The sequence below is a fragment of the Adiantum capillus-veneris genome, chromosome 5 (assembly GCF_014529385.1).
Source record: "Adiantum capillus-veneris isolate H3 chromosome 5, ASM1452938v2, whole genome shotgun sequence".
Taxonomy (NCBI): domain Eukaryota; kingdom Viridiplantae; phylum Streptophyta; class Polypodiopsida; order Polypodiales; family Pteridaceae; genus Adiantum; species Adiantum capillus-veneris.
In genome coordinates, this window is record NC_140935.1 from 6,137,330 (window position 1) to 6,160,515 (window position 23,186).

The following is a 23,186-nucleotide window of genomic DNA, read 5'->3' on the forward strand; positions in this document are numbered from 1 at the left end:
AGGCTACAAGAGGTTGTCAATCTCTTGGAAAACAACAGACAACTCGCATCTAACTCAAGCTACACTCAAATGACGGAAATCATCAAAAGCTAGTCGCTAATCGACAAACAAATTGCAATCGTTATAGCATCAAACGATATCCAAACGTTATGAAACTTCTCGGACATGTTTACAAGACCTAAGCGCACATGATTATGGTCTCAAATTTCACTTTAGGTCAAGTGAAAAAATTGCGATTATTAACCGCAGTGAGTTTTTGACCTAGTCCTTTTCGACCCAGAATGGATCTATGCTTATCAATGATGCCCCAATACCCCGCCTATACTTAGTTTATGATTTGAAGCTTAAATTTCTACTTATGATGAAATTAGGCCGCGGGTCGCGGCGACGTCAAAAGCTACGAATGACCATGAAATGCTTACGTCAATGTGTAGAGCTCTTACTTGCGGTTGCAACGCAACAGACGGCACTGCAATTTGACAACCACGAAGGGAGTAGGAAGTGCGAGAAGGAGAGAAGTGAGCGTCCTTAGCTCACGCTGTGTTTCTACTATTCAAAAACTTTTAAAATACTTACAAAAATTGACATTTATACCTTAACCATGATTTTTGTGGTCAAAACTAATAAGTTGGGAGCTCTAACTAAAGACAGATTGATACAATCTGGAAGCTTGTAGACCCGGCTCATCAATTACACTGTCTATTTGGAAAGTAGAAGTTACAAAATTCCCGATTCATCAAAATAATAAGTGTTTTTACAATAAAAGCTCGGAAAAATGTTATCCGAGTTAGCTTGCTGCTAACATTCCCCACCTTCTTGACTGTGTCGTCCCTTGACATGGCTTCATGGACTGAAGTAGTCTTCGGGTTGACGGCTGGCGAGGCGGTCTTTAAGCGCATATAGTGCTTTCTAATATCTGAATCTTCTTTCTTTGTCAAGAACTTGCGATAACTGCATGGTGACTCTGTTTTTAAGTTCAATGGATGAATAACCAACAAATCTGGATGTAAGGTTACTTATCACTGGCCCAAATATCTTCGTTCGCCAAGTGAAGAAACCTGTATAGAATGTTTCCTCAAATGCCAACATATTGCTAGAGGGTAAAAACATGCATCGGACGTAGAAGCTGTAAAGGACTTCTTCTGAAGGCTGTCCACTTAAGTCATAACAAAGACCTTTATTGCCTTCGATGAAAGACATCCATGGTGCTCCGCCTTGCTCAGGCTCGTGAAAAGCTTGAATGTAGTTGAGCAGCATTCTGCAAATCTTATATAGCAGGGCACATGAGAGGTCATGGAGGCTCTCGAAGAATGTCATGGCACCCGTTACGGTTTTCACCATGTACTCTTCGTTGGTGTTCCCTGCTCTGAAGCTGGTAGGCGTGGGTAATTCAGTCATGTAGGCCTCTTCTTTTTCAGTGCTTTGTATACCTGCCATGTCCTGACTCTTAGTACATGACAGAATGTAGGATCTTTCTAGAGGGTTGCAGGTTCTCTTGTGAACAGAATTAGATATCTCAAACTCTTGCTCAACGAGCTCTTTCTCCACTTGGGGTGGATATTCTCTGAGCCTTCTCCCTGCATATCTTTGTATAGTCTTTCCTTTACCTGTAGTAGATCCACTTTGATCAATGGGTATGACAGTGATTGTTGATGCCATTGAGCATTGATTTGGTTGGGAGTGAGTTGAGTTACATTTATCGAGTGGAGAACTCTCAACTCCCAATCCATTGCTGCTTTCTATTAAACATATGTTTCCTAGGCAATCTGCTCTTTTAGTGCATCCTCCTCAGCTTTAGAAAGCTGGACCATGAGCACTTGCTCAGCTTCAGTGAGTGGTACTCCGACTCTCTTGCTAGCCCTTTTGACGGTTGTGTTTCCATCTCAGCCAATGAGACTGAGGGTATGTCGACTATTGGTTGTTTAGATGTTCTTGCTTCTTCCTGATGTTCTAGATGTCCCTCTCTCAGCAGCAGATTGACTCTCTTTAATTCGGTTATCTCTTTGAGCAGTTGCTCTTCTCTTTAGACCCGCATCAATGCAAGGTCGCGTCTCTCTGATTGTTCTAGCTTCAGCTCTAGCTCAAGATCCTTGTTTCTCTTTTCCAAAGTCTTATAGACTTCATCTATACCTTCGATTAAAGCAAGAGCAGGGTTCTCTCTTATCTGTCTTAAAAAGGCTGCTTGATCATTGATTCTTTTCTCAAAGTACTGCAGAGGTGCATTTGCTACATCAAGCTGCACTTGGATCTTTGGACTGACAGCGTAGTGGTTAGAAGTTCATTGGTTACTTCTGTTAGTTTTGTTGATCCTTGCTTTTGTATGCATCGGATAACTTAGTAAGAAGCTCTCCCAGCTCTTCCATTTCTTTCTGCTGCTTCTCTTTGGCAAGCTGGTGTTGTTCTGCTTCATCCTTCAGCTCTTTGATCTGTCTTTGGAGATCTGAAATAATGTTCATTTTGTCATCCAACGCCCCTTGTAGAGCATCAATGACGAGTTCAAGTTCTTTAGCTTTAGCATTGCGGCTAAGTGCTGTTGTTCGCATTTTATCTGTCATCAGCTACATATGCTTGGCATATTCATTGACCTGCATGATGACTTCGTGATTTTCTTGCCATTCTTCAGGCTCTATCGGAGGATGTCTAGAGGTTTTAACTATTTTAGTTTGTGGCTCTTTGGGTTGTGTTGTGGTTGTTGCTTGCGGTTGTGGTGGGGGTTCTACTTCTCCTCCTTAAGGCATTGTGGTTGCCTCCACTGTTGTTGGTTGGGTTGTTGTAGAAGGTCCTGCTGCAGTCGTTTATGTCGTTGGCTGTTCAAATCTGGCCTCTTCTTGCTGTTCGGGCTCTTTTTCCTTGGCTTCCTCACCCTCATTGGGTTTAGTTGTTGGTGAAGGGTTTGGGCTTGGCATTGGTTGGTCTTCTTGCTTCGTAGCGGGTGAAGTGGATTTTGGAGACACATCCCCTTGGTCGTGATGTGACTCACCTTGTTCAGTAGCCTCTGCTTGTCTTTGTTGTTCGCGCTTCCTCCTTTGCTTTCCTTTCAGCTTCTTGAGCTTCATTTAGCTTTAGAGCTTCAACTTTCGCATACATGTGCTCAAGCAAATCCTTGGGATCCTCTATTCCTTTCCATGCAGGGTCCTTGATTCTGGGTCCTCTTATATCTCTTGGAACCCAGTTTTCAGGGTCCTCACCTGTAGCTTGGCGGCTCCTCTTAAAAGTTTGCTTTTCTCTTTCAAATCTTGCCTTCTTTTGCTAAGGTTCTTCTTGGTGTGTGGCTACTGCTTTATTTTCTATTTCTTCAATTCTTGCCCGTCTTTCTTCGTTGTCCGAGCTTTCACTGCTATGAGCTTCATGGGAGCTTTTTGCAGATTCCTCGTCTGAGTTATACACTCTCTTTGTTGAACATGTGGTTCTTGGAGAAGCTTGAGCAACCACGATCCAGGTGTTCTGATCTGGGCCTGGCGGCAAATTGCTCGAGGGGTTCACTATATGTAAACCATCTATACAATGTGTGTTCAAAGGGTATTTAAAAAACCCCTTATCTGTGAATCTTGAACTAATAAAACAACCCCTCTTTCTTTATGAACTTACGGGTTTTTTTTCAAAGTTCTATAAAAAAAACCCCTTATTTAAATATATATTTATGTAAATTTACCCAAAATTTTTGAATTAAAAAACCCCTCCTGTTGAACTCTCATGATATACTTACATGCATAGAGGTGGACCCTCCGAGGCAAATTGTTGGCCATTCCAATAGCATGGTATGCTATTCTTGTCAGCACTTCAAGAGTGCCCATATATGTGATTTTTCCTTCTTTCTTTGTGCCTTTCAGTGTCATCATCACATATTGCCCATGATCAATTGCCTGCCTGGTTTTTGGCTTCAATACTTGGGTGAAGGTGGTCACAACCGCATGGTTTGGGGTGGTGTATCGCGGCGATCTCTTTGATAAGAAGTGGAAGTGTTGATGGTATAGGCGAGTTGGTTCTTCCACTTGCCTTTGGATGAGATCAAAAAAGGTGACAGTAGCAGTGTCTTTGGTAAAAGTGCCTGCTGTCTTTCTATCTCTGGCCCGCATCGTCATACCTTCAGTTGGAAACTTCAGTGCCTCAGCCACTATCTCCTTAGTGATTACTACTTCTACCTTCTGCCCTTGTTGATGAGTGATTTGGGCTGACCCATCTTCTTTGATCATAGACAGTAACTCATATGCCTTCTGGAAATCCATGCTGCATGGTTCCTTGTCGTAGAAGTCTCTTAGGCCTGTCCTTTTGTTGGCTTCTTTAGTGTCTAGCTTTGCAACTATATCATATATCTGCTTTGGTAGCATTTGCAGTTCCATTTGGTGTCCTTCTTCGCTCTTGAACCTGCAAGTGAAAACCGTGGTGTAGTTGCTCTCTTGACAAGTAAGTTGCCTTTGCCGTCTTTACTGAACTTGGATCTAGTTAGTAGGGTGGAAACTCTTGCAGATTTTCTCTCTAGGACACCCTTTTCTTTTCCTTCTCGGTAACTTGCGTTGCTCCTATTAAGGGAATACAGTGCCAAAGTTAGAAAGTTCTGCAAATTCTGCTTTGAAATGCCCTGAGTCTGAATTGTTGACAAATGATGACTCTTTTGCTTCAAATCAATTTTGGAGCATGCATAGATGCATAAAAACATCAAAATCATATAGTTTAGCAAAAATTGCAACAAAAGTAAATAATCGCAATTATTTACAGTTGGAGATTTTTTCCAACTTTTTGCATTTTTGACATGACGGCCCCATGACGGGCTTGAAATATATGGCATTTAGGTACTCTAAGTGAAGTGTGGGCTCATTTGAGTGCACTGGGTGGAAATGGTGCCAGATTTAGGCTTTCAGACTTTGAAATAGTAGATATAAAGAGATTTTGAGTTTTAGAGATCCAAATTTGCTCAAACTTGATCAATGGACTTGGGACATTATGTTCTTTGGCCCCATAAGGTCAAAGTTACAGAGTTCATCCATTTTGGCAAGAAAGTAAATAATCATGATTATTAACTTTTTCATCAAAATGTACGTTTTTTGTTGCAACTTGGTTCTAGGCATGATGTAGACTCTGTGTATGAGATATGGGGTGTTTTGGATCAAAAAATGTGATAGATAACTCTAGATTGAAAAGACTTTGGTGCGTTTTTTGACAATTTCCAAGTTTTTCTTGATCATTTTGGCTCATACTTGACATATGGCATGTAATAGATGTGTACATATGATAGGTAAAGTGAAGAGATCAAAATCAAGTCAAACAAGCATAAAAGTAAATAATCGTGATTATTTACAACAGTCATTTTTTTTTGCAAGATTGACAATTTGATGACCTAGACATATTCAATACATCAAAAACAGATCCTAAAATGAATTTGGTAAATTTTTGTCGTGTCGGCATCACTTTGTGCTCTTGTCGACTCTGAAATCACCGATTTTTGTGACTAGATGGCCGGTGGAGTTGGTAAGTCACTTTTGAAGCTATGGACTTGTCCGCTACATAGTCTTGACGCTACCCATCCAATTTTGGCCCATTTGGGGTCAGTTTGACTTCATATGTCAAATTTTACGCTTTGTAGCATTCAAGCTGTTTTTTGCTATTCGAGAGCTTGCCTTGGCTGTTTTCATGAAACCATCCAGGTACATTGTGTATAGACCCAGTCTATGAGCTTCCTGTGGAGTCAGAATCCAATTCTGGCATATGGAAAACACCTAGATTATTTACTTGGGACCCCCCTCAACCCCTACCAAATGGTCATCTAGTGATATAGAAGTGTTCTATTATATAGGGGCATGCTACAATTCAAGTCTCGTCCAATTCGGTTGAGCTGATAGGCTGCTATAGTAAATTTTGGGTCGTAGGACTTCGTGCACTACTGGGTTTCTAGGTTTTTTCCATGAGCCTAGACTTGCTACCCGGCCTTATAGAATTGTTCATTGATATGCTTAGAACTTACCCCTCATGTCTCGTCTGAGACGACGCTGTAAATGGGCGACTGTGGACTCCAAAAATCGCGCACGGAGAAGGTCGAGAGATCTCTCCTCCAAGAGTGACTATTGGAAAATGAGGTGATTTTGGGCTACCTTGAATATCTATACTCGGACTTCCCAAACTATTTTCCCCTAAATTCCCCTGTTAGTCCTAGTAGGCCGTGAGTCTATGTTAAACTCAAAAATTTCTTGAATCGGACTCCGTTAGCTCATTCTGCAAGAATTCGCGAAAGTAGGCCTTGACAGCCCAATTTAGGCTTCCCGCTTTCATTTGTCAATTTGATTGAAATTTTTTTTGTGTGTCCACCTTGTACTTTTGATCATCAATGTATCTTCAGTTTCTCCATCTAAGCTCATTTGCTATTTATTATTAATTTTTGACATGTTTATTAACAAAAAAAAGCACTAAAAAATAAAAGTAAAACTCAATAATTAGGAAAATCCATTGAGAAATACTGATTTATTGTTTTTTGGTGGATTTCTCCATTTTTAAGTCTCAATATCCAGAAAAATGATGAAAATAACCAGAAAAGACAATTTTTTGATAGTATATACACTATTTACACTCATCGGAAGATGTTATCAGTTATATTTTCCTTGATGATGACTTGTTAAGGGCATTATTAGGTAATTTTGTAAAAATCACACGTTAACATCTAACTTTTTTCTCCCTCTTCAAACATTGCCCTTAATTACTTAGTTCCCTTTCACCCCTCCTAGATGGCATACTCCGGGACGACTGTGTGCATGGGTTGAACAATTGTGTCTATGCGTAGCCTTGGTTGGCTCTACCATGCTTTGGAGATCATTGCAATCTAAACCATTATGTTGTGCAAGAGTTGGGTCTTGAGTAATTAACTCAAGGGTTTCTGTGGTCGAGGTTTCCGGTTGCTGTTTCCTAAAGAGAAAATCTTGTAGCTTGTGTGCTCTTTGCTTTATTGTACCTTCAGGATGCGTTGGCACGCTAATTTCAGATGCCAGTATCAATGATGACGGTTGTTGAGCTTTAGCTCACCATTGATATCTTGGTTTTGCTTCAATGAAATATTGTGGTTGAGTGCTTTGAGACTTAACTCTCCACTGCTTCATTGGTTTTATAGTTTGCGGAGAAGATAAGTCTTTCTTTTTCCTCCAAATCCATTTTGATTTATGTTTTCTGCTTGGGGATGCTCTTCTTTGTGTTTTGAACCTTGGAACCATCTTTGGTACAATCGATGATGTTTTGGACATCCAAATTTGAAATGGCTTGTCCTTAAGTTGTACTTTTGGTACCCTGATTTTCCTAACACCTTGCATGCTACTTATAGCCTTTTGCTTGTCTATAGGATGGAGAAGATTGATTGCTTCATGGTTTGTTCTGGTAGTAACCTCCTTTCCATTCCTCTTTTCTTGGTGCAATTGGAACAATGAGTTGTCCGCCTTTAGGTGATAGCTTGAGATTATTGGCATCCCAATCTAGTACTGCCTTGTACGTTCGCATCCATGAGATTCCAAGAATCATTGTTTCATTCATGTATTCATGTGGTAAGCATACAAACTGATGAGGACATTAACATCCATGTACTATCACATTTAAGTTGACTACTCCCACTGTCGGTGTTGGGTTCTTGTTGCATCCTTTAATTGATGATATTCCTTAAGTCAAAGACTAATTTGTTGCTTTCTTGTACGTGGAATAACTGACTATATCGACCAATGCATTTGAGCTCTTGTATCGACCAATGCATTTGTGATATGATTGTTCAGCTGTACTTTGATGTGAAGGTCCATTCCATCTAACCATTCATCATTCGTTGACATTGCATCCTCCTGTAATTCCCATAGTCGTTCATCTAGTTCTAGAGTGTTGATGCGAATAGGTATTTGTTTGATTTTGGAGAGCCTCTTTCCTTTTGAGTACTCAAAGCGAGCTTCCTCTTGGGCTTCATCAATAACCTGCTGTCGTTTTATTTTTCTTTGCTTTGCTGCATGCATCTTTTTTAGCAATTCATTGGTTAGTGGAAAATTGTACTTCTTTAAATGGCATCCACTAATCCAATTAGCAATTGGTTCACAATCTAGGGTGGACAACTTAACTGCTAGACTCAGAGATACGTCTTCACAATGATAACAGTCTGTTTTCCTTTTTCTTAAACTTGGGAATGTGTTGCTTAAGGGAATAGACTAAACCTAAGTCCCCCTTTTAGAAGATTTTTGTAACTAGATGGGAATCAAAAAACTTTTTTTGTTTCCACTTTTGTGCATAGATGTGAGTTATAGCTGTTAGCCTTTGCTCATCAAGCTTTTCTAAATCTTCAAGCCTTTCTGACAATTCATGTCCAGTCCACTCAAGATCCTTAGCTACCCTTAGTGTCGGCAATAGAAATTCTATCGACAGTATGGTATCAAGACTATAGACAAGGTTAAAGAGTGTATCATTTAAAGCTATCTTGAATGAAACTCTATAAGCCCATAGAGTGGCATGGAGATTCATTTCCTAATTAGTCCATCCTGAACTAACCACTTTAGTCAATACCGAGCTAATAATTTTAGTCGTATGCTCAGCTTGTCCATTTTCTTGTGGGTGATAGGGAGCCGATTTGTTATGGATGACCATAAATTCATTAAGCAAATACTCAATTACCTCATTGAGGAAATGACTTCCCCTATCACTGACAATTTCTATTGGCAATCCATATCTTGTGAATACATTCTCATACAAGAATCCAAGTGTGGTTCTTGCATCATTCTTTTGGGTTGCCTTAGCCTCTAGCCATTTGGTCAAATAGTCCGTAGCTACAATGATATATTGAGCTTGGGTTCTATAAGCAGGTGGCTGTATTGGCCCAACAAAGTCTATACCCCATTTTGCAAAATCTCTAGCCCCCATCATTGGTCGTAAAGGCATGCTATCTACACGGGTTGGCATTTTTGCTTGTTAACATGCATCGCACCTTCGAACATATTCTTTGGAATCTGCAAAAAGTGATGGCCACCATATGCTTACCATTAAGATTGCTCTCGTGGTGATTTCACTAGAAAAGTGACCTCTAGCTAATCCAGCATGTGCTTGTTCTATAATGGGGATATATTCGTCTTCATTTGCACAAAGACGCAGATATTGATCTTTCCTCTTCGATACAATTGGTTCCCAATAAGCATAGTCTCTTGCTTCAGTTTCAATTGATCTTTGGTGGCATTTACTCATATCCTCAGGAAATGTTTAGCTTGTTAAGTAAGCAACTAGATAGTTACTCCACTTAGGAACGAGTGATATTCTGAACAATGTCACATGAGGTATGGGTGCTTGTTTCTGGCAATGAGGATATTCTTTATAAATGAGTGAACATCACTCCTCATAGTTGAACAAAGTACTCCAAGTCTCAAGATCCGGTGCATAGTTTAGTCTTCCGCAAAGTGAAGTCCCACTATGGTAATATATGCTTGACTTAAGTATTGGGTTTTCTTCTCAGGATTAATGCACAAAATCGATTTCTTTTGTATAGCCTTCCAAGTAGTAATTGATACATAGCCAATTGCTCAATTAATCTGGTTGTAATAGGAAGTGGTATTTGTGAATCCACTTGAGCTATGATCATCAACAATACCATATTTTTTTACCATCCGGATATCATTTCCACGGAGAACAGATATGAATCTAGTAGATCATCGTTTACTCCCTTCGGTGATTCTCCTAATATAATCCTTGACAAAGGCTCTGCTCTTTGGTGAGTGGTGCCCTTTTTCACAACTACAGTAAAATCAAATTCCAAAAGAATGATGAACCATCTCACTATTGTTTCTGTGTTGCATGGCTTGTTGATCAAGTACAATAAGGCTTGGTGGTCCACAAAGAACACAAATTTGTGAACTAACAGCTAAATTCTATACTTTTTTATGGCATAGATCATTCCTAATCCTTCCCTTTCGGTGGTTGTATAGTTTTTCTCATCCATATTCAAGTGTCATATTCAACTGTCTACTAGCATAAGAAATAGGAAAATCAATATTCAACTATTTTTCTCAGCCATATTCAATTGTCTACTAGCATAATAAATAGGAAAATCATTTTTTCTGTCTCCTGGTTGAGCTAGTATACACCCAATGGCAAAATTGGAATCATCTACATGTATGTGGAATATCTTATCCAATTTCATGCTTTCAATATTGAGGTTGAAGTGAGTGCTTGCTTAAGCTTCATGAAGGATTTTTCACACTCCTCAGTCCATTCAAAGAGTGTAATCAAGCTGTACATGGGTTTTTCAATTATAGCATACATGTAAATGAATCATCTTTAATATCCACAATGTCCCATGAAAGCTTGAACCCCTTTGATTGTTGTCAGTCTAGGCAAATCAGCAATAACATGAATTTTATCCATATCAGTAGCTATGCCATCTTTAGACACTATATGTCCAAGAATTATTCCTTGTCTACCCATAAATTTGCACTTTTCAGGATTTAAGCAAATCATATATAGTGTACATTTTTTGAATACCTCTTTGAGGTGTTCAAAATGATCAGCCGGGATTGATGAATGTACACATAGATCATCCATATATACTTCCCAAAAATTCCAAAGTTATTCCTTAAAATCATGGCTCATTAATCTTTGAAATTTGGCAGGAGTATTAGTTAACGCAAAGGCATAACTTGATAGGTAAAAATACCCCATTCAGTTGCAAAGGCAGTTTTATGATGATCTTTGGGGTCAACCAAAAGTTGATTGTATCTCGAAAATCCATTTAAAAAGCTGTAAGCTTCTTTTCCTGCAACTCATTCTAAAACATGCTCAGTGATTGGAAGAGGAAAATTGTCTCTAATGGTAGCTACATCACTTTCTTGACATTGGTACATACCCTTAATTTTTCATTTTTCTTGGGTACTACCACAATTGGAGACACCCAATCTGTGTGTTCAATTTTATAAATGAATTCGGCTTCCTTTAGCTTTTCTATCTCCTCTTTGATCTTTCTGGAAAATGTTTCATTGATTTCACACAGCTCTCATAGGTATGGTATGTTTCTTAGATTTTTGGATCAACACCCTTGAGATCCTTATAAGAGCAAGCAAAGATATCTTGGTATTCTTTCAGTAAGCTTAACAAAATTTCTTCTTCTTCTTCCGTCAAGTCGTTCGCAATGTAGGCAGGTCTAGGCTCTTCTCCAAGTTCGACTAGATCTATCTTTTTTTGCGTTCCCAGGTCCTTTGTAGGACTCACCCTGTTTTCGTAGTTCCCTAATAGGTTGTTCGACTACGGTTTTTTGTTCTTGGAGAGTATATTTCTTGTAATAGGATGGAGCACTCATTACATTCTTACCTTCCTCCTCGCTATTTCCATTTCAGTGGTATATATCTCCTTTGGAGCTTTTTCAACTCTTGATAATTCTTTCTCCGTTCAACTTGTGTCATGGTTGAATCCTTGTCATGGTATTTAGGTTTTGCTTGAGTTCCTTTCTCATTTTTCTCAATGTTTTTGATATTTCTTGATTTTTGTTTAAAGGATATCTACTAGTGATTTTGTCTTTGACACAATCATGTGGATCTATTTGCATCAGAAACCGTGTTCTACTGGAGACTGATGGCATAGGTCTAGCTTTCAAGTTTATCGTGTCTCTTTTCCTTTTATACCATTTCTCTCTTCTTGATTTTTGGTTTGGAAAATCAAAAAACTTTTCCTCCCCTCCTTTCACGAGTAGTTTAGCTCTCACATGTTCTTTTTTCGACCCCGAATTATCTGAGGTAGCTGAATATTCTTCTAACTCATTTGTTGCATCATAGTAGAGGTCTGAAAAGAATTGGTGAGCCTTCATCAAGTCCTTAGATTCTTTAATTTTGTCTTCAATGTGAAGCGTTGAGATCATTTGTATGGGAATTATGTCATAGCCATCCTCTTTGAAAAATTGAGTAGACATAAACGTATTTACACATACATCCATTGTTGCTAAAACTTGAGTCCACTCAAATGGCTCAAATAAATGCTTTGGAAGGGTTCAGGTACATAGGCTTCATCTGTGCAATCTCTTCCTAAGATACATTCTTCTTGTTTCAAACTTTCGTTTTCTGAGGCTCCGCACATCCAAATAGATGTGTCTTTGTTCAACCAAGATGGAAGCTTAGTTTTAACCGAAGAGACTGAGTCAAATTCTTGTATGGGAATTTTCATGACATCTCTATAAGTGTGATCTTTTAGATTAACCCTTGTTATTGATCCCACTTGCTTCAAGTACCGATAATTGTTTCCCCAATCTTGAATGAGTTGTACTTGTCACATGAAAGGTCTTCCAAGATGATTTCATAATTGAGTTTCTTTCCAAACTCCACTATTGCAAAAGTGTGTTGGTAATCAATTCCACAGGAACTAACTATCACTTTTGCAAACAGTCCTAAGTTTTTCGATGTGTCCATCAGCCAATTGCAGTTTCATTCGAGTTTGTATAATGGCTGGTTTTTCCCATGATTCCCATACTTCTTTCGTGGCTATGGCTATGGCTATGCCTGCTCCACTATCCAGTATTGCCATAGTTTCTATATCGTTATATCTCACTGGAAGGGTTGTGTTTCCTTCTTCCCTTTTGTAGTATTCTCCAACTTTGTTCATTGGAACAGATCTAATCTCTTTGTTATCCAATTCGTGTTTCAATTTTCTCAAAAAATTTGCGATAAGCCCTGTTATTCCCACATTCTCTAGAGTTTTTTGGAGATCATTCCATAAATATGGTCTGATTTTTAAAAGTTCTCCTAAAGTAAGAGTGCATTGAATGGGTGTAGACATGATTGAATGGATGTTGTCTACCTCTAGGGTGTGTTCCACTCTCTTTATTTGAGTGGTTTTACACACTATGGATTCGTCTTCGTTCTCCATTGTCAGGCACTATGAGTTTTGGCTCTTTAGTTTCAAGGTGGGGTTCTACCACCACTTTGGATTTCTCTTTACATGTTCCTTCCACAAGCTCCTTAGGTTTTGCAATACTCTCGAGCTTGGGTTTTTGGTTTCCAACATCCCTTGAGTAATTCTTACTAGATTTTGATAAGTTTCAAGCTTAGCTGCTTCTATATCTGGAGAAGGATAGTTTTTTCATTTGTTTTCCATATTTTGTCCTGCTTTAAATGTCGCTTGGTAAGCTTTCAAGGCTGCATTGATTGGCTCAAAAAATTTGTCTACCAAAATTGATCCTCCAGATTTCACGGTGGTTTCCTTGATTTCACTTCCAGTTTCTTTTACTTTTTCTTGGAATAGTTTCTTGGCTTTCTCTTTGATTTCAGCCCTTTGTTTTTGTTTCCTCATCTCATACCTTTTGCTTCTGCTTCTCTTGGTCTTTCGAGAGGAAATTTGAGTATTTCCGAATCATCAAAGGAGTTATGTCTCTTTTTCTTAACATGGGCTCTGGTGATTACCTTGATTGGAACAATAGGTTCACTGTCAGATGAGCTACTAGGTATCACTTGGACTAGGTTCACCACTGTTTTACCTTTGCTCAAAAGGATTTTTGGACAATCTTCAGGGAAGTGTCCTCCCTTTTTGCAACATTGTATACAAAAAGCTTCTACTGGCTTAATGTTCCTGTCAAGCTCTGGGCATTCATTTTTTCAGTGATCATATGCACCACAGTTATGATAGTTTTCAGTTCTTGGCTTAATCATGGGTCTTACCATAGGAGGTCTAACACCTTGATTACCTACATAGTACATCGGTGCAAGCTGTGGTGTAGTATAAGTCATAGGTTCTTCCATCGATTGTCATAAAATATAATATCTAGCTTTACCAAATGATTTTATCATATTAAACTGATCACTTAATATGGAAAGGTCAAAGAAAAAAATATTTAGGATATATATATGTGCTTCTAGACCTATCTCAATAGGGGACCAAAAAGAGAAATAGTTGCATCTCAATAGGGGTCCAAAAGGAGACGGTCTACCAAAGAGAAATGTGTAATAAGTGGCTCTAGATTTACCTCAGCAAGGGACCAAGAGGAGAGATGGATAGATCTCAAAAGGGGTCCAAACAGAAGTAGTCTATCAAAGAGCAACATGCATCTAATGGAGCCCAAAAGACCTTAGGGTTAGCTTCATTGAAGACCTCCAAAAGTTAGCGTTAAAAAATCCTTTGACCTTATGCAAGCTAGGGCTGACCTCGAGGTGGGAATCCTACCCAATCATGAGGTGCTAAAATGCTTAAAGTGGTTGTGGGAACCTTGCCCAAAGCTTGAAGTGCTTTTTATGCTTAAATGACTAAGGTTTTTGAAATGTGAAATTCAAAGATAAATTCTAGAGAGGCATGAATATTTCCATGCTTGATTGACTAAGGCTTGAAGTATTCAATTCAAAACAAATGACTTAAGAAGCATAAAAGACACATTCTTGTTTGATTGACTAAATCCTTGAAGTATTTAATTCAACCAAATGACTTAATAAGCATAAAAGACACATGTTTAAATGATCCTCCACATGTGGCCCTCATGATGTGCTTGAATGCTATTGGATAAGTTTAAAGGGGTCCAATGAGAATTTAGATACATAAAAATAAATAATCAAGTTCTTTCTCTCAAAGAGAAAAAAGAAGACACATGTCCAAATGAAATAATAATATAATACAAGAGATAGAGACAGAGAGAGAGAGAGAGAGAGAGAGAGAGAGGTGTGGACCAAGAATGAGAGGGGGATATACTCTCCCACATACACACACACATTCTCTCATTGTGTGGAGTGCAAAGTGCAAGAGCTCCATCTCCTTCTCCAAGCTTGTGGAGAAGTGGAGAGCCTACACCAACACTCTTGTCTATGTAATGCAAATCCAGCCAAGAGCCATGCTTCAATGCTTAAGCTTGCCATCTTCTTCATCTTCATTACTATGATATTATGCTATGCTAAGCAAGAAGAGTGATGATAAGTGAGGAAATATTTCTCTCTCTTATGGAATGTTTCTTCTTCCTCTTCCCTACCCTCATTCCCCGCTATCTCTCTCCACCTTTGAAGGTGTTTGAGGCCTTGGAACTAAGGCTTGGGATAGTTAATGCTTTTTGCAAATTTCATGTTAAGCTCAAGGAGAGGAGGGAGAGCCAGGTATGCTCCCTCTCTCTTTTCTTCTTTTTATGTTCCCTTCCCCTCTTTCTTTCTCTTTATCTCTCTCTCTCTCTCTCTCTCTCTCTCTCTCTCTCTCTCACACACACACACACACACACATGTGTGTGTGTATGAGAGAAAGAGAGAGAGGAGAGAGAGAGAGAGAATATACACACACATGCATAAACAAAGAACACACACACACACACACACATCAAGAGAGAGAGATAAAGAAAGTAAAGAGAGAGAGAGAGAGAGAGAGAGAGAGAAAGAAATGAAATGATATATTTAACGTCTTCAAAACGCCAAAATGACTTATGAGACCAATACGATAAACTCCTTGTGGATCTAATCTAATGTTTAGGTACAAACATAAAAGTGAAGTAAAGTGGAAGACTAAAATCATCATCATCATCATCATCAATTTTCAACATTGGGTGTTGTCGGAGAAAGTAGTGCATCGGTCGGTGAAGAGCTTTCTCAATGTCCACCTTTGTAAATAGACGTAATGGGCATCTCCCATATCACGCTAGAGTACTCTTGATCCTCTAATGGAGCCTCGATTGATGTCGTGGATGTCTAGCTCTCCCGAACTCAATGGCTCTTTCAACTTATATTTCTTTAGTATGATAGAGAGAGACAGAGAGCGAGATAGAGAGATAGATAGATTGAATTATCATCCATGAAGGTCATATATGACCCATGGGAAGTGTAGGCTGATACATATTAGTTAAGGACTGAGGGTCCATCAAGAGGGTAGAGTAGGGAAAAAGAGAGAACAAAAACCTAAGGGTCAGTTGAGGGGAGAGCTGGTTTGGGATTTTGAAATTCCTAGATAATCTCTTTGCCACCTTGGTAGAGTGCCCATTTGCCTTGCTTGCATGCTTTGTGCATCTTCTTGAGCTCGCTTGCTTTACTCTTGAGTTGATTCGTGGTCAATTCTTCTGCATTCCAAATCTTTTTTCCTTTGAGAAGTCGACATTGACATAGCAACTTCATACGCTCATCTTTGTCCTTGAAAGTGAGTATGCAATGCTCGGGTGGCACATGCGTATGTGTATCTTTGATCCAAGCAACAATTTCGGGCTTGATGTAGATAGGTTGAAGAATGTCATTGAGCTTGGTGATTTCTTCCTGAAGGGTGTCCTCCGTGGTACACCACGACAAGTGTAGCCACCCAATCCTGACCTTGAGGCCAAGAGATTCTTGTAGCCAGCATTCTTGTAGGGCCACCTATATCTTGGTGTCAATCTTCTTATGTGTTTCTTCCTATGATACTTTCTCCACTACCATGACAATTTTGGTGAGTGAGGCTTCGATTGCATGCTCTTTTTCAAGAAGAGCTTGGCTCTCTACTTCCTCTGCATCTTCAAGAATTTGTAAACGTTCGTTGAGTCTCTCATTCTCCCTGATGAGTTCTTGAATATGAGCCTCAAGGGCTGTGATTCGTGCTTCTTGGCAGGTGGCGGGGTCCTTCCTTTGTGCCTCTGCCACCACAAGAAAGCTCTTGCGTGCAACAGGGGTACCAAAGCATGACATCAGGCTACAGAAGGGAATTCCTGTTGTTGAAACACACAATGGTGTGTGAGATCAAGGGCTTATTTTGATTTAATTTTTTTGCAGTGGAAGCATTTTCATGCTTTGTGTTGGCGAGATAATAGCGAAATGATGTTTTTTGACGAGCAGAGATGGGGCTTAGTTTTTGACGAGCAGAGAGAGAGAGAGAGAGAGAGAGAGAGAGAGAGAGAGAGAGAGAGAGACAAACACATATACATTGAGAAAGATTTAAATGTATATTTAGATTTTGGAGAATAGTCCAGGAATATTTAAAAATAGTTCGTAATTAGAGCTTAGGTTTAGATTTAAGGTTAGGTTTTGGATTTAGTTTCTATATTTAAGTTTAGCTTGAGGATTATGGTTTAAATTTAGAGTTAGGTTTATAATTATGTTCGTAGAAGTTTGCATGTAGCTCACACGAGTTTAGGTATGTAGTTGTTTACAAGTTCACATGCGCAAACGACTCACAGACATGTTGTTTGTGCATGTGAGCTTGCAAGTAAGTAAAGAGCAATGGTTGTAAATATAAGTCGTACATGGTAGCATGGTGTAAAGGTTGACATTTTTGGGTAGAACGGATTGAAAAAAAGCATTCTACACAAGATTATGGAGTCATGGCAAACTTTGAACAATCTAGTCGATGACGGTCCTCTAATGCAGATCCTGTGGTGGCAGAACTCACATTCTTCGGCACGCTACAAGATAGACTATTGAGGATTTTGTGTGGACGTGTTTGACGTGAAATGGTTTAAAATAAACAAAAGTGGGAGATCACTCGACTGCTACACAATCATGAAAACATGACCAATCACATCAAAACCGATGCTCGCGAATGCATAAAATTGCTCCACAATTTTCTATCTGTAAGCATATAATCTGGGACAAACTGCTCAACCGAGCGTAAAGCGCATAACCAAAGTAACATCTGAAAGTATCACTTCCATATGCAAAAACAAGGTGAATTATCTCTCAAATAGCACCACATTGTGCCATACATAGCCAAAGTTGCAAACCATATCATTCTTTACAATGTAGAAGTTAAACTGCGAAAGTTTGATAAGTCGAGATTGCTAACAGGCTGCTGCAAAAAATTCAGCGCTCAGAATTTTAAAATTTTAATATGACCAATGCATTTGAAACTTGCTAAAACCCCAGGGTAGACTCCTAGATCACATGTATCCGAATCCGAGAGTGACAAATATGCCAAAAACGTCCGTTTTTTTCCAAAAAACGCAACTAATTTTATTGTTGTTGCACCTACTGTTATTTTGATCAGAATTTAAAACAATGTACATCACCATCGTGTTTGGAATATGCCAAAACTCCAACCTAAACTCTTGGATCATATTCATCCGGCTCTGTGTGACGGAGATATTTAAAAAACACTGTTTCAATAGCCAAAAACAGCAAAAACTAACTTCAATATTTCTTGTTCCTACTCTTTCTCTGGAAATTAGCAATGGCTTGCTACAAAAGCTTGATACAGGCTGAATATACATGCCTAAGCTATGATCTGACGTTGTTGAGCCGTATCCACCGTCACCAAGCTCAAGCCACCATAGCCGAGCTCCGTCACTTCCGTCTCGCTGGAAAGCCATCGCGCGTGCCGTTCGCCATCATAGCTCTGATACCACTTGTGAGTGCACATGTGCAAAAATGCATGCGGGGAAGAGGAAGAAAATAAGAGACCGTGTGGGTGAAGCAACCTCAGGAAGTAACTTAAGTGAGTGAGGTGCTCCTTATTCTTATTCTTATGTATAGAAAGAATAAGGAAGTGTGTATACACAATGGACGGGCGACCGGACACCGGATGTTCGACCTCGAGAAAAGGCGTAGTGCCTTTATCCAAACACACGCATCACATACGAGAGGGCTTACCGTACTCAATCGACATCAGCAGTAGAATCATTTGGGATGACGAAGGCAAGAAGGTGATCTCGTCCATGCACAGCCTTTTCTCTCTGGTGTTTTGACACTACATACTAAACACCTGGAGTGAAGTGCTGAATGAATTAAAAGACAAAGTCATCAGCATGCTGCATGACGAGTTTCCCATGTCAAATCGGGATGAGTGCTTCAATGAAGACTTGCTGAAGGTGCGGATGCGTGAGTATTGCAAGCAGAAGCGCTCTAAGTGCAGAGAAAGCAATAAAGCATGGGTGGAGTAGACCAGATTGGCTGGCCAAAAAAGATCAAAAGAATGTGAAGCAAGCAGCATTTGAGAATCCCGGCAAGTGGAAGCAACAAAAGGAGGTAGCCAGAGTGCGAGTAGAATCAGGAAGCTCGCACCACTTGGGGAGCAACAGATGGACATCATTTGAGGCCGAATGGTAGTTATGGATATTTGTAATTTTAAATTCTAACATAACGTTTTCTTTGTATGTTTTGAACAATGGTCGATGGTTAGACATGACCCCACACCGTACGAGCGCGTGTATGCAGACAAAAAGGGCTTAAATGTCCTTATGGACATTCAGAGTTCTCGCTTTGGTTTGGTTAGTATTTTAACTTTACACTCTTACATTTGTTATATTTTAATAATAAGCTAAAAATTAGATTGTTTTGTGATTATATATTTATAATTACAGAAAGTCTTATTGTTTTGTTTTTTTTGCAGAATTCAACAGATATGCCGTTGGGATGCGATTTGACGTCCGATTAGTCGACGTCAAAGTAGTCATAGCTAGATAACACTAGTTTTATTTTTTCACAACATGTATTAGGAGATGACGTGTGTACGTCAATTTTGTAACTATTGGCCAACAATGTATTTATTCAATAATTGTATTGTAGCTAGTACATTTTGATCAAAGCTTAACAATCAAGTGATTTTGCTTATGGTGTGTATAATTTTGTCAGTTTATTACTTTGTCAATTCACTTTCGTCGATATACTTTTGTCAGTTTTGCATTTTACTTTTGGAAACTTTATGTTCAAAATGGTTGATGGGATGGTAGGGTAATCTATGTCCTGCCACCAAAAAAAGTTATTCTCAGGCGTCGCTATATACGTCACTATTTTTGGACTTGTAGCGTCGCTATATGTGTCGCTATATGCGTCTCTATATTCGTCTTTATATAGAGACACAAATAGCGACGCAAATAGCGACGTTCTCTTTCTGACGCGCATAGCGACGCTTATAGTGACGCCGGGAGTAAAAACATCCCCGTGTATTTTCGTCACTAAGGTCGTCACAAGTGTAAAGAACCTCTTGTAGTGAGCTTAGACTGGCTATCGGCCATACATAAGTGATCATTGATAAGCATAGAATTTGCCCCTCATGTCTTGTGTGAGACAGCGCTGTAAACGGGCAACTGTGAACTCCGAAAATCGCATGTGAAGAAGGTCAAGAGCTCTCTTCTCCAAGGGCGACTAGTGGAAATGAGGTGATTTTAGACTACCCTGGATATCTATATTCGGACTTCCCAAACCATTTTTCCTCAAATTCCCCTATTAGTCCTACTAGGTCGTGAAACATATGTTAGCCCCAAAAATTTCTTCAATCGGATTTTTATAGTTCATTCTACAAGAATTTGAGAAAGTAGGCCTTGACAGCCTAATTTAAGCTTCCCGCTTCCATCTGTCGATTTGATTGATTTTTTTTTTGCATGTCTGCCTTGTCCTTCTGATCATAGCATATCTTCATATTGAAAAAATCAAAGAAAATAACAAAATGCGCTAAAAAAGAAAAGTGAAAATCCAATAATTAAGAAAATCCATTGAAAAACACTGCTTTTTTGTTTTTTGTTGGATTTCTCCATTTTTAAGTCTCAATATCAAGAAAAATGATAAAAAATAACGAAAAAAACTATTTTTGTGATTTTCTCTTAGTATATACACTATTTACACTCATTGGGGAGATGTTATCAGTTAAATTTCCCCTGTTGATGATTGTTAAGAGAATTATTAGGTAATTTTTTTTCAAAAAATCACATGTTAACATCAAACTTTTCCTCCCTCTTCAAACATTGCCGTTAATTACTTAGTTTCCTTCCACCCCTCCTAGATGGCGTACTCCGGGACGACTGTGTGCATGGATTGAACAATCGTGTCCATGCATAGCCTTGGTTGGCTCTACCATGCTTTGAAGATCACTGCAGTTAAAACCATTATGTTGTGCGAAAGTTGGGTCTTGAGTAATTAACTCAAGGGTTTCTGATGTCGAGGTTTTCTTTTGTTGTCTTCCAAAGAGAAATTTTGTAGCTTGTGTGCTCTTTACTTGATTGTACCATCAAGATGCTTTGGCACACTGATTTCTTGAGTTGTTGGTATCAATAATGATGGTTTTTGTAGAGATTTTACCCGCCATTGGTATCTTGGTTTGTTTGGGTTAGCATGTTATGTTTGAGTCTTTTGAAACTTAACTCTCCATTGCTTTATCGGTTTTGCAATTTGTGGAGAAGATAAGTGCTCCTTTTTCTTCCAAATCCATTTTGTTTTAGGTTCCGTGCTCGAAGATGTTCTTCTTTGTGTTTTGAACCTTAGAACCGTCTTTGGTACTGTAGATAATGTTTTGGGCATCCAAATTTGAATCGGCTTGTCCTTAATCTGTGCTTTTGGCATCCAAATTGTCCCGAATCCTTGCATGCTAGTTGTAGCATTTGCTTGTCTATAAGATGGAGAAGTTTGATTGCTTCGTGTTTTGCTCTACTGGTAACCTCCTTTCCATTCCTCCTTGCTTGGTGCAATTGGAACAATGAGTTGTCCGCCTTTAGGTGATAGCTTGAGCTGATAGGTATCACAATCCGGTACTGCCTTGTACGTTCGCATCCATGAGATTCCAAGAATCATCGTTTCATTCATGTGTTCATCTGGTAGGCATACAAAATGATGAGGGCATGAACATCCATGTACTATCACATTTAAGTTGGCTACTCCCAATGTCAATGTTGGGTTCTTGTTACATCCTTTAATAGTCGCTATTCCTACTGTCAAAGACCGGCTTGTTGCTTTCTTGTACGTGGAATAACTGACTGCATTTACTCAAGCTCCTATATCAACTAATGCGTTTGTGCTATGATTGTTCAGTTGTACTTTGATACGAAGGTCCATTCCATCTAACCATTCATCATCTGTTGACACTGCATCTTTCTGCAATTCCCATATTCGGTCATCTAGTTCCAGAGTGTCAATGGGAATAGGTATTTGTTGATTTTTTGAGCAGCTTTCCTTTTAAGTACTTGAAGCCAAGCTTCTTCTTGGGCTTCATCAATAACATGTTGTCCTTTTATCTTTCTTTGCTTTATTGTATGCATCGTTTCTAGCAATTCATTGGTTAGTGGCAAATTGTACTTCTTTAAACGGAATCCACTAATCCAATTAGCCATTGGTTCACCATCTAGGGTGGACAACTTAACTTCTCCACTTGGAGATACATCTTCAATGATAAACGGTTCGTTTTGGCTTTTCTTAAACTTGGGAATGTGTTGCTTCAGGGAATAGACTAAAACTAAGTCCCTGCGAATCAAAAAATTGTTTTTGTTTCCGCGTTTCTGCATAGATGTGAGCTACAACAGTTAGCCTTTGCTCATCAATATTTTCTAAATCTTCAAGTCTCTCTGATCTCTCTGATAGTTCATGTCCACTCCACTCGAGATTCTTAGCTACCCTTAGTGTCGGCAATAGAAATTCTATCAGCAGTATGGCATCAAGACCATAAACAAGGTGTGTAACATTTAATGTTCTAGTAACTTGTGTGTAGTGGAAAATAGCATGAACATAGTGAGCATTTCATTAGAATAGATTCCTAATGAGAATAACAAGAGTGCTTGGGTGGAGAGAGCAACAAAAAGCATAACACCTAGTTAGATAGCATGAACAATACTTCAAAAGAGAAATTAAGCAATTGACAATAGTTGAGGAACGGATTTGAATGGAGCCGGTCCCCCCTCCAAAAGGCTTTGTATTATGGTTTCTCCCATCAAGAGATACATTTTACAATACAATTCTTTGTGTTCCTTCAATACTAGCTAGTGCAATGAAGATGGAAACTTCAAGCACTAAGCAATATACTTATCAAACACAACATCAATTACCTCATGGTCTTAGACCCAAGACCTCACACATCTTCAAAGATGGTGAGAGCTAGCGGGGTATGAGAGTAGATTGAGAGGAAGAAGGAGTAGTCTTACGAGAAAGATGTACGTCTCCTCACATTATCACTCATATTAGTATGTCTTAGCTTAGTAATTAGCATGGTAGAGGAGATGATCATGCATTGAAGCTTGGATCTTGGTTGGATTTGCATCACAAAGACAAGAGTTGTTAGTGTAGGCCTCTCTTCTCACAAGCTTGGAGTAGGTGATAAGCTTTCCATTAAAGCTTGCGAAGGAGAGAGAGAGAGTCTTCTTGCTCCACACATAGTTTGTGTGAGCGTGTAAGTGAATAATTCCTTTGAAAAATCAGCCCCCTCTCTCTCTTGGTCGACCCCCCTTGCTATTTGCTCATGCTCACTCCCTATTGGACCTCCCCAGGCTTAGCCAATGGAAGTTAAGCAGCATAATGATAGCCTTCTGACATGTGTCCCCCTTTACCATTTTGTGAGATATTTTGCTAATTAATTAATGCAACTAAACTCTCATTGGACCCCTT